Source organism: Delphinapterus leucas, chromosome 14 (genome assembly GCF_059928025.1).
Source record: "Delphinapterus leucas isolate spDelLeu-1000000601 "Yukka" chromosome 14, BTC_Dleu_Yukka2, whole genome shotgun sequence".
Lineage (NCBI taxonomy): Eukaryota > Metazoa > Chordata > Mammalia > Artiodactyla > Monodontidae > Delphinapterus > Delphinapterus leucas.
Window position 1 is genome coordinate 38,203,546 of NC_143142.1, and position 12,189 is coordinate 38,215,734.

Consider the following 12,189-nt stretch of genomic DNA (forward strand, 5'->3'; position numbering starts at 1 on the left):
TCCAGGCTCTCTTCTCTGCCTATGTCTGATATTATAGTAGGCACATTTTTCCACATCATTAAGCTTTTGTAAGCATCATTCATAATGAATGTATATGATATTCCATATCATAACAACACCAAAATTTATTTGCTTTTTTTATTTGAATACCTTTGTATTTTTGGAACACATCACAGTTGATAGAACCCGAAGGACCAGAAGCATTTTAAGGTGTAAAGAGATTGTCCAGAGCAGAGATTCTCCACTAAAACAACTCTTGAAAGTCATTGCTATGAAAACACAGAGGATTCTCAAGAAGTCATCTGATTCAGCTTCCTCATATTTTGCCATGTGAATCAAGGACAGCTACATTTGCCTAAGGTCCAGAGGGCAGTGCTTTGGGGACAAGGACTGTTTTCTCATCTCTGTGTGCCTGGTGCCTCATTTCTGCCTCTCCTGGGCCTGGCACCAGTAGTGGCTCAACTACGGGTTAGGGTTCGAAGGGAGAGCTGGGAGCTGGAGGGAGGAAGGGGAGGGATGGGTAGAGGGAACACCAGTGTCCAAGTGCTTTGCTCTCTGGTTCCATTTGCCTTTCCCTAAAGGAAGCATTTCAGCAGCCAGCCTGCCAGGAAAAGCACCAGGCAGGGAGAAGCAGCCAGGACATGCAGAAAGGCCACATCCTTGGCAGCCCTTGTGTGGCTGAAAGAAAAAGGTGAAAATAGAAACCATCACGTTGTTGCAGACTCAGCACTAAGGTGAAGCATAGAAAGTAAGCATTTAACTTACTTTCTAACTAAGGAAGGGAGACAGGGAGGAAAAGAAGACAAAAGAAAACATTACAGAAAGAATTGGAAGGTAAAAAAAAAAGAAATGAAATGGTTTGCCCCAGATGGACTTGTAAATGCTGCAGTGATCAATGGAAAAGCAACATAAGGAATTTTTAGACCATAGGAAATTCTTTTGTTTTAGTGTCATTTTTTTTTACAGACTGATGTTGTAGCATAGTTCTTCTAATTCAAGAAGCTCCAAATTCTATAAATTAGAATACTAGGTTATCAAAATGCGATCAAAATGCAAGCCACTTTCAACTCCACATGAGTAGGATGAAAACAGGAAGGATTAGTGACACCATATTTTCCTCCTCCCTGCTTTTAAAATGGTATCCGTGGGAGCCCCCAGCAAATGGGAGCAGATCTACAAGTATCCAGTCAAGGAAGTTTTATCATGCTCAGGGGAATGACGTAAATTTGACACCTCAATACATGCCTGATCATAAAAGAACCAGAGAGACAGTTTCGTCTGCTGATACGTAGATAGGTTTTAAGGCAGTGGGAGAGATTAGGAGGGGAGGAGAAGAGATAAAGGAAGGCAGTTTCACTTTCTGAAATGTATTTTCTTGGTCTCATCAACCTTATGTCTCCTTGTTGGTCAGCAGAAAATGTAAGCGGAAAAAAGGAAGTGAGAAAGGCAGCAGGGAGTGGGATCCCAGGGAAGAAAGTACTAGGAAAGCACTCTGCCCTGAGGTGGAGTAGGGAAACACCAGAGATTCCTCTGTACAAATAGAACTGAACAAGTACCTAACATTAGCATCCGTGAAGTCAGTTTCCAGCCAAGTCGTAGCTGCCCAGTGCCCACCCCTAGTTTATAGACAGCGTTGGCACCTGCCTCACAGCCACCACCTCCCCTCCAAGTGGACGACCCCACCGAATCCTAGCTTCTCTGCGTTAAGCTCTCATCTGCAAACACCTTTACCTCTACTGCTCATCAGGCGCCTGCCCCCTAGTCATATCCCAGACGCTCCTGGATCCTGGAACTGTAAATTCTAACAACCTCAACACCAGACCACAGACTTCTTTGCAACATACACTGTGTGGGGAAAAAAAATCAACCTTTCCGATTGATGCCTCATAAATTCTTTCTGGTTCTTTAGTTGGCTCTCTCTCCCGCTCTCCACGGTGACTGGCTCTTGCAGACTCCGTTTCACTCACAGTTCTGACCTCATCCTTCTCTTAGCAAAGGACCATGCCGCTTATTTCTCCCCTCCCCCACCCCCAGAGGAAGAAAACTTCAGATAAAAACTTCCTTCCAAATCTGGAAACCTACCTGCATATACACCCATCATTCCCCCTTCCTTCCTGATCAGTGAAGAGCTGCCCTGCTCTGTGTAAGCCTGCTTCTCCCACCTTGCTCTGGAGGCCGTGCTGTCCTCATTCTCATGGACCTCACACTCTGATGATCTCCTCTCTCATTGTCACCTTCCATTTCCTTCCCTCCTGGAGCTCATTCCATCAGTTTTAACCTGCCCCACTCCCTCAGAGACAAAACAAGCAAGCCTCTGTTAATCCTACCTAACCCTCCAGTTTATCCTCCTCGACTTAAGTGACAGACTTACTGAGGGAGTTGTCTGTTGTCATCTTCATTTCCTCAACTCCCAGTCACTCAACACCCTGCAAACTGGCCTCCATTCCCCACTGCCACGCTTCTAGGACTCTCACCAATGTCACCAATGACCTTTTCTGTCCTTACCTGGACTCCTGACAGCACAGGTGCCCTCCATTCCTTCCTTTAAGCACTGCAGTGCCTTTGGCTTCCAAGACACATCCTTTCCCAGCCTTCCTTCTACAAGTCATGCTCCAGTGCTACTCTGTACCCTGTGGTGCTCCAGCCCGACACTCAAGACTGTGTAGTGGCTGTGTGTTTATTGATGATCTTTCTCTTCAGCTAGAAAGCAAATATTCAGGGTATAGGTCTGTCTTGTCTATGGCACAGGAGACACTTAACAAATGTGTTGAACTGAAGTTTTGTAACGTTCTGTTGAATTTTAAGTTAAAATCTATTTTAAGAGGAAGACATAGGGAGTTCCCTGGCGGTCCAGTGGTTAGGACTTGGTGCCTTCACTGCCGTGGCCTGGTTTCAATCCCTGTGTGGGGAACTAAGATCCCACAAGCCGTGTGGCACAGCTGAAATAAATAAATAAATAAGAGGAAGACATAGAAGTAATTAATATTTAAGATGTGGCAGTCCTGTGGCAAAAACAAATTCAGCCATTAAAACCATGTTTCGCAAACCTACTTTGGCCAAGAGTAAAGCCCTTAAGATGGGTATGTAACAGATGTATCTGTCAGTCACACAGGGCTCTGAAGTTGTATCTGTGTGTTCAGAATGCTCTCCTTGTGCAGATCTAGTGCTGCTTTCCTCCTTGACCCAAACAAACAGCATAGTCATACACCCACACAGAGAAGTCTCACCGAACCCAAATTAGAGAATTCTCTCCCACTGGGAGGACAGAAGGGAGCCAGCCAGGCCACCAGAAAACAGTGGGACCACCAGAGCAATGGGCACCGAAAACAATTACCTGGAATTTTAACCAGCCGTTTCAATTCCCAGGTTATATATTTATTTTTCTTTTACTGATATACAGAATTTATTAAGCTTTTCACATGTAATAGAGCATAGTTTCAGTTGCATCTGAAGTGCTAACAAAAGCTCCAGCAATCAAGAATGGCAGCATGTTATCAATATTTTATAACAATCAACACTTGTAGCTTTTCAGATTTGGATAAAATCATTTATCCCAAAGTAAATCTAGTCATGCTTTTAAAAAATGCTTTAGGTCACTCCAAGCTTGGCAATTAACATTTGGCTTAAACAATAATAAAACAATCACAACTTGATAAATAACAAATACAACATTGTAGGCCATAACCATACACAGCATAAGGAAAAGATAGTAAGTAGCCATTAGCATTAATAGAGTACCTTGGCTTCCATGCAGATACTTCCAGAGGCTTTGGTTCATTCAGCCCTGACAGTTTTTAAAGCAGGGGACAATATCTACAGTATCATTTTGTAATTTCTAACACACTGAAAACAAGTAAGTAGAAAATGATGAGTTGATTTTTATTAATGCATTAAATCCTCAGGAGTTATCACCAACCCCTTAATATAAAATTTTTTCAAGTTATATTAGTCATATAACTTGGTGTGCTACTTACTGTAAATGCTGCTAAATGAATTAAATGAAGACAACAATGTTTCCCCTAATGTGATTGATTTTAGCACTTTTCAGCTACCTAGATCTAAAAACTTTCAGGCTTTTGAACTGAACATTTGAGGAGAGTGTTCATATTTCAACGTATTGATAATACAATATGCTTGATTCAGAATGTTAACTTACAATTTACTCCAAAACTAAAATTTTAATCTGGTGAAAAATAAGTAGCTATAAGTGGCATAATAACCATGACACTAAAATGGTTACTGTCACAGATGGTGATAAACAAGGATGTGAGGGCTCCACTCTCAAGTCGCCTAGGATTTTGAATTACTTGTACATATTGTCACTTACAAAACTATAACCAATTGAATATTTAGTCTGGTGTCTTCAAACACCCAAGATATAAGATAACTTATACCAAAACAATATGTTTTTGAAATATTTTTTGTAGCTGGTAGTTCTTCCCTTGGAGGTAAAGAACATTTTGCCAAAACTTTTAATAACCAGGATACAGAAAATTTTAAAGAGCAATCTTATGTAGGAATCAAATATACAGAGATTCAAAGAGGAAAAAAGAAAATTGTATAGAAGACAAAGATCAAACTGGTATCCCAGATCCAGAGCAATTTTGTAAAGTAGGAAAGCAATTATGATAACCCACAGCTTCTTAGGTCATTCTAGTGAGGATCTCCAGGTACTATATGTGTTTTTATAATGATATTTCCTAAATAAAGGGCCTTAAATGCACATGAAAGGGCGTCTCCCAGGAATAGAGGTTAAGATATTTTTACGTTGTTCAACCCACAAACTATTTGGTCAAAGGAATATGTAAAGTTCAACAAAAGCACATCTGGTGGAAATTCATGGCAATGAATGTTGACAAGATGTGCTTGGATCTCGCTTGCAGCGTCTGGCAGCGAGTAGCAGAACAAAGGTGGAATCTCACAGGCTCTCCTGTGTCTCTTCTGGAAGAGGCTCCATGGTGGTAGAACTAGCGTTTGCAGTCGAATTCAAGAATTCTCCAAAATCACCACCAGCAGGCTTGGTTCCCCCTACTTTAGACTTTAAGTTTTCAACCCTTTCCTCAAATTATTTGAAAGTTGGGGAGTTTTTTACATCTTCCAGCTTTTTGGTGATGACTGATCCAACAGATGAAAAAGCAGCTGAAGCCTTCTGTCCAGGCTGAGCTAAGGTTTCAGAGGTCTTCTTGTACGCAGACGTGGCTGTCACACCTTGCCACCCTTTGGCAATGTTCTGTTTTAGTGTCTGTAGTGAATTGATCCCAAGTTTCCGCTTGATCTCTGTTAGGTGCTTTCCTTTTGCTGCTAACACTTGAGACAGAGTCTGGATTTCTTCTTCTACCTTAGCAAGTTCTCTTCTTAGCTCTTCTCGCTCCTCCTCTGATAGGGTTTCAGTGGCACCGATAGTGGCAGCAACATCTTCTCCTTCCTCGGGTACTGGGTCTGTTCTCAGTAGACCTTGCTCGCCGCGATCCGTGTCTCCCACCCACTGGCAGCGAGTCCTTGCTTGGCCTCCCTGCCCGCCACCCTCCTCCTGTCCTCCTCCCAGGTTATTTGCTGAAAAGAGACAGCCAGGGTGAAGGAATGTCCATTGTTATAATACTTAAAACTTCAGCATGCTCTAATGATTTAATATTTTCTGGATTTTCATTTCCTTTTTTAAAAAACAATAGCAATTTATATTCTACTTTTTTTGTAATAGGGATCTGAAGACATATCAGTAAAAGCAGTTATAACAAACCCATAAAATCAGGCAAAAATTAAGCATGATTTTCATTTCCTTTTAAGCATTAGAATATTTTTGCATACCAAAACTTCAGAGAAATTAATTCGATCCCAAGGGAAGATGAACAGCTAAAACTAAGAATAGTTTTATTTTTCTTTAGGATGTCTTCTTGACAGGAAGAACAAGAAATAAAACTTAGAAATGAAAAATTTAGAAATAAAATTCTTTATTAAAAAACATCAAGAGAGGGCTTCCCTGGTGGCGCAGTGGTTGAGAGTCCGCCTTCCAGTGAAGGGGACACGGGTTCGTGCCCCGGTCCGGGAAGATCCCACATGCCGCGGAGCGGCTGGGCCCGTGAGCCACGGCCGCTGGGCCTGCGCATCCGGAGCCTGTGCTCCGCAACGGGAGAGGCCACAGCAGTGAGAGGCCCGCGTACCGCAAAAAAAATAAATAAATAAAATAAAATGATATTTTAGTATCAAATGTGTGTGTGTGTGCACATTTAGCATCTAGATCTTAGGTTATAAATACCATTCCCCATTATACCAGCTCTGAGGTAGGAACAGTCTGGAATCTTGGTTTCCAGAAAGTGCGAAAGTACTCAAAGATCGATGGAGGCATGTCGAAAGGACACAGCAGCCTGCTTGAAGGAGACTTTGCTGTCCAAACTTGGTAATTTGGGGCATCTAAAGGAATGATGGCAGTGGATTGTAACCTACTGGATTTTTGTAAAGCCCATGAGTCCACAGTAATGCTAAAAAAAATAAAAGGGGCAGGAGTGAGGGGTGGGACGCAAGCTCTCCTTTATAAAAGAGTACCAGCTAATCAACATAAGAAAATAACAGAATTAAGAAATCCCTGTTTTGCACTACCAATATAGTAAGTAGGATGATGTAGTGGAGCATTAAGCTCAGTGAACAAAGACCTGTGTTCTTTCTTTTATTTTTTGCGGTACGCGGGCCTCTCACTGTTGTGGCCTCTCCCGTTGCGGAGCACAGGCTCCGGATGCGCAGGCTCAGCGGCCATGGCTCACAGGCCCAGCCGCTCCGTGGCATGTGGGATCTTCCCGGACCGGGGCACGAACCTGTGTCCCCTGCATCGGCAGGCAGACTCTCAACCACTGCACCACCAGGGAAGCCCTACAGTATAATTATTGATTCTGGCAAGTATCATCAATGGGTACTGAAACCATTGGGTAAAATGTATTCAGGAACAAATATTCAAACAGTCTCAAAGTGTCATCCCACATATTAAAAATTACAAAGAGGAAAAGGCATCTTTACAATGGAGAGACCTGGCAGTAGACAGTACCATGTCCATGCAATCAAACTTCGCCATCTCCCATTATGGGACAGATTGACATTATGAACAAGGGGAAGTACATGATGTTACCTATGAAGTATAATTGCCAAAAATGTTTAACCTGAATCTAATCACAAGGACACTATCAGAAAAATCCAGATTGTGTGACATTCTACAAAACAACTAGCCTGCATTTTTAAAATATCGATGAAAAGACCAAAAAAGAAAAAAGAAAAAAGACAGGGAAGCTGTTTTAATTATACAGAATAAAGAGACACTGCAAGCAAGTACAATGCTTAATTCTTGATTGGATCTTACACCTAAAAATAAAAAGTAAAAAACACAGCTCTGGGACAATTCGTGAAAATCATATCTACTACTATATGTAAAATAGGTAACTAATAACAACCTACTGCATAGCACAGGGAACGCTACTCAGTACTCTGTAATGACCTATATGGGAATAGAATCTAATAAAGAGTGGATATATGTATATGTATGACTGATTCACTTTGCTGTACAGCAGAAACTAACACTGTAAATCAACTACACTCCAATAAAAATTAGTTTAAAAAAACCAAATGTATGCTGTGTACTAGAGAATATTATATCAATGTTAGTTCAATTCTTTGGATGTAATAATGGTATTTTAGTTATGTAAGAGAATGCCTTTGCTCTTAAGAAATACATATTGAGGTATATAAGGGTGAATATTATATATTCTAAATTATTCAGCAATAATAACAACAATGAATAAAAAGTAATAAAGAGAAAAAGCAAATGTACCAAAATATTAACAATTGGTGAAACTAATTGAAGGGTATACAGGTATTTATTGCACTAGTCTTTCAGCTTTTCTATAGTATTCAAAGTAGAAAGAAAATTTAAGAAATTTTAAATATTGAATAGATCAAATTTATAAATTTTATGAGGTATTAAAAATCACAATATAGTGAACACCCGTGTACCTATCAAAATAACTTACTGAAGACTCTTGTTCCCCTTCCTGATGCTAACATTCGTCTTCTTTCAAGGGTAACTATTATGCTGAATTTTGTGTTTATTATTCCCTTGTTTTATTTATAGTTTTGCCATAGTGCATAACTCCTAAACAATATATTGTTTAATTTTGTATACTTTAAACCTTTTTGTAAGTGCATTTGTCTGTAGTTTACTTTTTATACTCAATATTACATTCCTGTGATTAATCCTGTTGTTATATATAGCTATAATTCACTAATTTTACTGCTTTTTAGTATTCTATTAAATGAATATAACACACATTTAAAAAAAATCATCTCTCCTGTTGATGGACATTTAGGTTGTTTCTAGTCTTTTACTATTTCAAACAGTGCTGGTACACATGTACAAGAGTTTCTCTGAGAGAAGAATTGTTGGGGCATAGGTTATGTACACTTTCAACCTTACTAAATAATGCTAATTTTTTCCAAGGTGGTTGGTTATATTTACATTCCCACTAGTGATGCATGTGTTTCAGTTGCAAATGTTTGATATGGTCATGCTTATTTTTAAGTTTTTTTAATTTTTAAATGATTTTATATCTTCAGAAAAGTCACAGAAACAGTACAAGAGATCCAAACATGACATTTAAAAATAATTCCATTCTCCAATAAAGATGTTAAAAAAAAAAAGAAAATTATCACAATATGCTGGCTTAAAAAAAATCCATTTATAATAGCATCAAAAGGAATAAAATACTTAGGCATATATTTGATGAAAGAAGTGTACAACTTATACTCTGAAAACTAAAAAACATTGTTGAAAGAAATTTTAAAAGACCTAAATAAATGTAATCTACATTCATGAATTGGAAGACATTAATATTTTTAAGATGGCAATATTCCCCAAATTGATCTACAGATTCAATGCATTCCCTATCAAAAGCCCAGCTGACTTCTTTGCATAAATTAACAAGCTGATCCTAAAATTCATGTGGAAATTCAAGGGACCCGGAATACCCAAAACAATATTTAAAAAGAAGAACAAAGTTGGAAGACTCTCACTGCCCCATTTTAAAAGTTAATACAAAGGTACAGCATTTAGACATTGTGGTACTGGCATAAAGATGACATATAAATCAATGGGATAGAATTGAGAGAGTCTAGAAATAAACCCTGCTATTTATGGTCAATTGAATTTTGACCAGGGTGCCAAGACCATTCAATGGGGAAAGTAATCTTTTCAACAAATGGTGCTGGGGCAACTTGATATCCACATGTGAAAGAATGAAGTTGGACCTTTACCTCACAGGCAAAAAGTAACTTAAAATAGATCAAAGACCTAAATGTAAGACCTAAAACAATAAAATTCTTAGAAGAAAACATAGGTGTAAATCTTCATGACTTTGGATCAAGCAACGATTTCTTAGATACGATTCCAAGAGCACCACCACCACCACCAACAACAAAAATAGATAAACTGGACACCATCAAAATTAAAAACATTTGTGCTTCAAAGGACACCATCAAGAAAATGAAAAGAGAACCCACAGAATGGGAGAAATTATTTGCAAATCATATGTCTGATAAGAGACATATCTATAATATTTAAAGACCTATTATAACTCAATAATAAAAAGACAAATAGCCTAATTAAGATATGGGTAAAGGATCTGAATGGGCACATATCCAAAGAAGATATACAGATGACCAAAGAGCACATGAAAAGATGCTCAACACCATTAGGCAGTTGGAGAAATGAAAATCAAAACCACAATGAATACTACTTCATGCCCATGAGGATTGCTATAAGCAAAAAGAGAGACAATAACAAGTAATATGAAGAGAAACTGGAAGTTCATACACTGCTGGTGGGAATGTAAGTGGTTTAGCTACTTTAGAAAACAGTCTAGCAGTTCTTCAAATGGTTAAACAAAGAGTTACCATATGATCCAGCCATTCTACTCCTAGATATGAAATGAGAGAGAAGTGAAAATATAGGTCCACACAAAAAACCTGTACACAAAAGTTTACAATAGCATTATTCATAATAACCAAAAAGTGGAAACAGTTCAAATGTCTATCATGTCCATAATTAATGGATATATAAAATGTAGTAAACTATACAATGGAATATTACTCAGCAATAAAAAGAAATGAAGTATTGATGAATGCTAAAACATGGATGAAACTTGAATACGGTATTCCAAGTGAAAAAAGCCAGTCACACAAGATCAGATATTGTTATGATTCCATTTACATTAAATGTCCAGAGCAAGCAGACCTATAGAGAAAGAAAATATATTGGTAATTGCCTAGGGCTGGGGGACTGAGGGGGGAATTGAGGGATGACGGTTAAAGGGTCTGGGGTTTCATGAAAATGTTCTAAAATTGCTTGTAGTGATTGTTGTACAACTCTGTGAATTTACTAAAAGCTATTGAATTGCACATTTTATATGGATGAAATGTATGTGGACTATATATTAATAAAGCTGTTAAAAAATAGGGAGTTCACATAAACCCTTCATCAGCTTTGCTTAAAGTTGAGAATTTATATAACCCTAGTACCATGATCAAAACAGGAAATCAATTCTGGAACAAAACTATTAACCAACTAAAGACCTCACTAGTTTTCCCTTAATGTCATTTTTCATTCCAGGATTCAATCCAGGATCAAACATTGCATTCAGTTCTTTTGTCCTCTTAGTCTCCTGCAACCTGGGACATGTCTTCAATTTTACCTTGTTTTTCATGACTTTAACTGCTATCTCCAATTCCATGTGAACACTGCAAGGTTCATTTTAGTCCTTCCCCATTTCTCTATTTGTAACTTCTTTCTCTGACAGGGAGAAACCTGATTCTTGTTATCTATAATGTACATATTCACTTCTTTGATTTTTTTTCCTAGAAGTTACACAATTGCTAACCCACACCCCTGTGAGAAAACAGATTGCCAGCTAAAGTGTTGCCATACAATTCTTTTGGTCTTTAGCCTTATGGTTTCCAGCCAAAACACTGATTTGTTTTACTGAGGTTTGCTCTTTTCATGCTCACCCCCCATCAATGTGGTTATGTTAGTTTTCATTTGTTACCATTTGGATTCCATGTTGCCTGCCCCTCCTCCCACCCAACCCCCCATGCCCCACTCCATTCTTTTTTTTTTTTTCTTTTTTAAATATTTATTTATTTATTTGGCTGCGCCGGGTCTTAGTTGTGGCACTCAGGATCTTTGTTGCGGCATGTGGGCTCTAGTTCCCTGACCAGGGATCGAACCCGGGACCCCTGCATTGGGAGTACGGAGTCTTAACCGCTGGACCACCAGGGAAGTCCCCCCACTCCATTCTTTTTTTTTAAAATTTATTTTTGGCTGCATTGGGTCTTCAATGCTGCGCGCGGGCTTTCTCCAGTTGTAGCGAGCCTGGGCTACTCTTCGTTGCAGTGCACAGGCTTCTCCTTGCGGTGGCTTCTCTTGTCGCGGAGCATGGGCTCTGGGCGCGCGGGCTTCAGTAGCGTGGGCTCTAGAGCACAGGCTCAGTAGTTGTAGCGCACAGGCTTAGTGGCTCCGTGGCATGTGGGATCTTCCCGGACCAGGGCTCGAAGCCGTGTCCCCTGCACTGGCAGGCGGATTCTTAACCACCGCGCCACCAGGGAAGCCCCCCCACCCCCTACTCCATTCTTGATTAACTTTGTTCTATGGTTCTAAGAGTCAAAGCTATACAAAACGGTATATTCAGAGAAGCGTCTTCCCCTCCTCATACCTACTCATTCCCATTCTCCCTTCTATACACCCCTTTCCCACCCATCCCCCTACTGGTAACCAATCTCTTTAGGTTGTGGTTTATCCTTCTTGAATTTGTTTTGCAGAAATGAGGTACATAAGTATTTTCTTTCATCCACTTCTTTCTTACAGTTATCTTGTTTTTAAAAATTTGTATTAATGTGGTATTATTCCATTTTATTATGGTTTTTATTTCCCTTATTACTAATGAGGCTGAACATCTTTTCAGATATTTATTGGCCATTTGGGTTTCTTCTAGGAAATGCCTGCTAAAGTTTTTTTTTTTTTTTTGCCCATTTTCTCTTGGATTTGTAGGAGTAATTTATGTATTCTGAATACTAATCCTTTTTAGTAATACTAGTTACAGATTTGGAAGGCTCGTCTTTTTATTTATAATATCTTTGATGAATAGACCTTCTTAAGTTTAG

The 12,189-nt window shown here is 39.1% G+C and overlaps 1 protein-coding gene and 1 pseudogene across 1 annotated transcript in view; one reads left to right on the plus strand and one right to left on the minus strand.

Moving 5' to 3' along the window:
* GREB1L (GREB1 like retinoic acid receptor coactivator) overlaps nucleotides 1–12,189 on the plus strand; it is a 119,809-nt gene that overhangs the window by 67,105 nt on the left and 40,515 nt on the right. The window lies entirely within an intron of this gene.
* LOC111181418 (tumor protein D52 pseudogene) lies at nucleotides 4,783–7,060 on the minus strand (annotated as a pseudogene).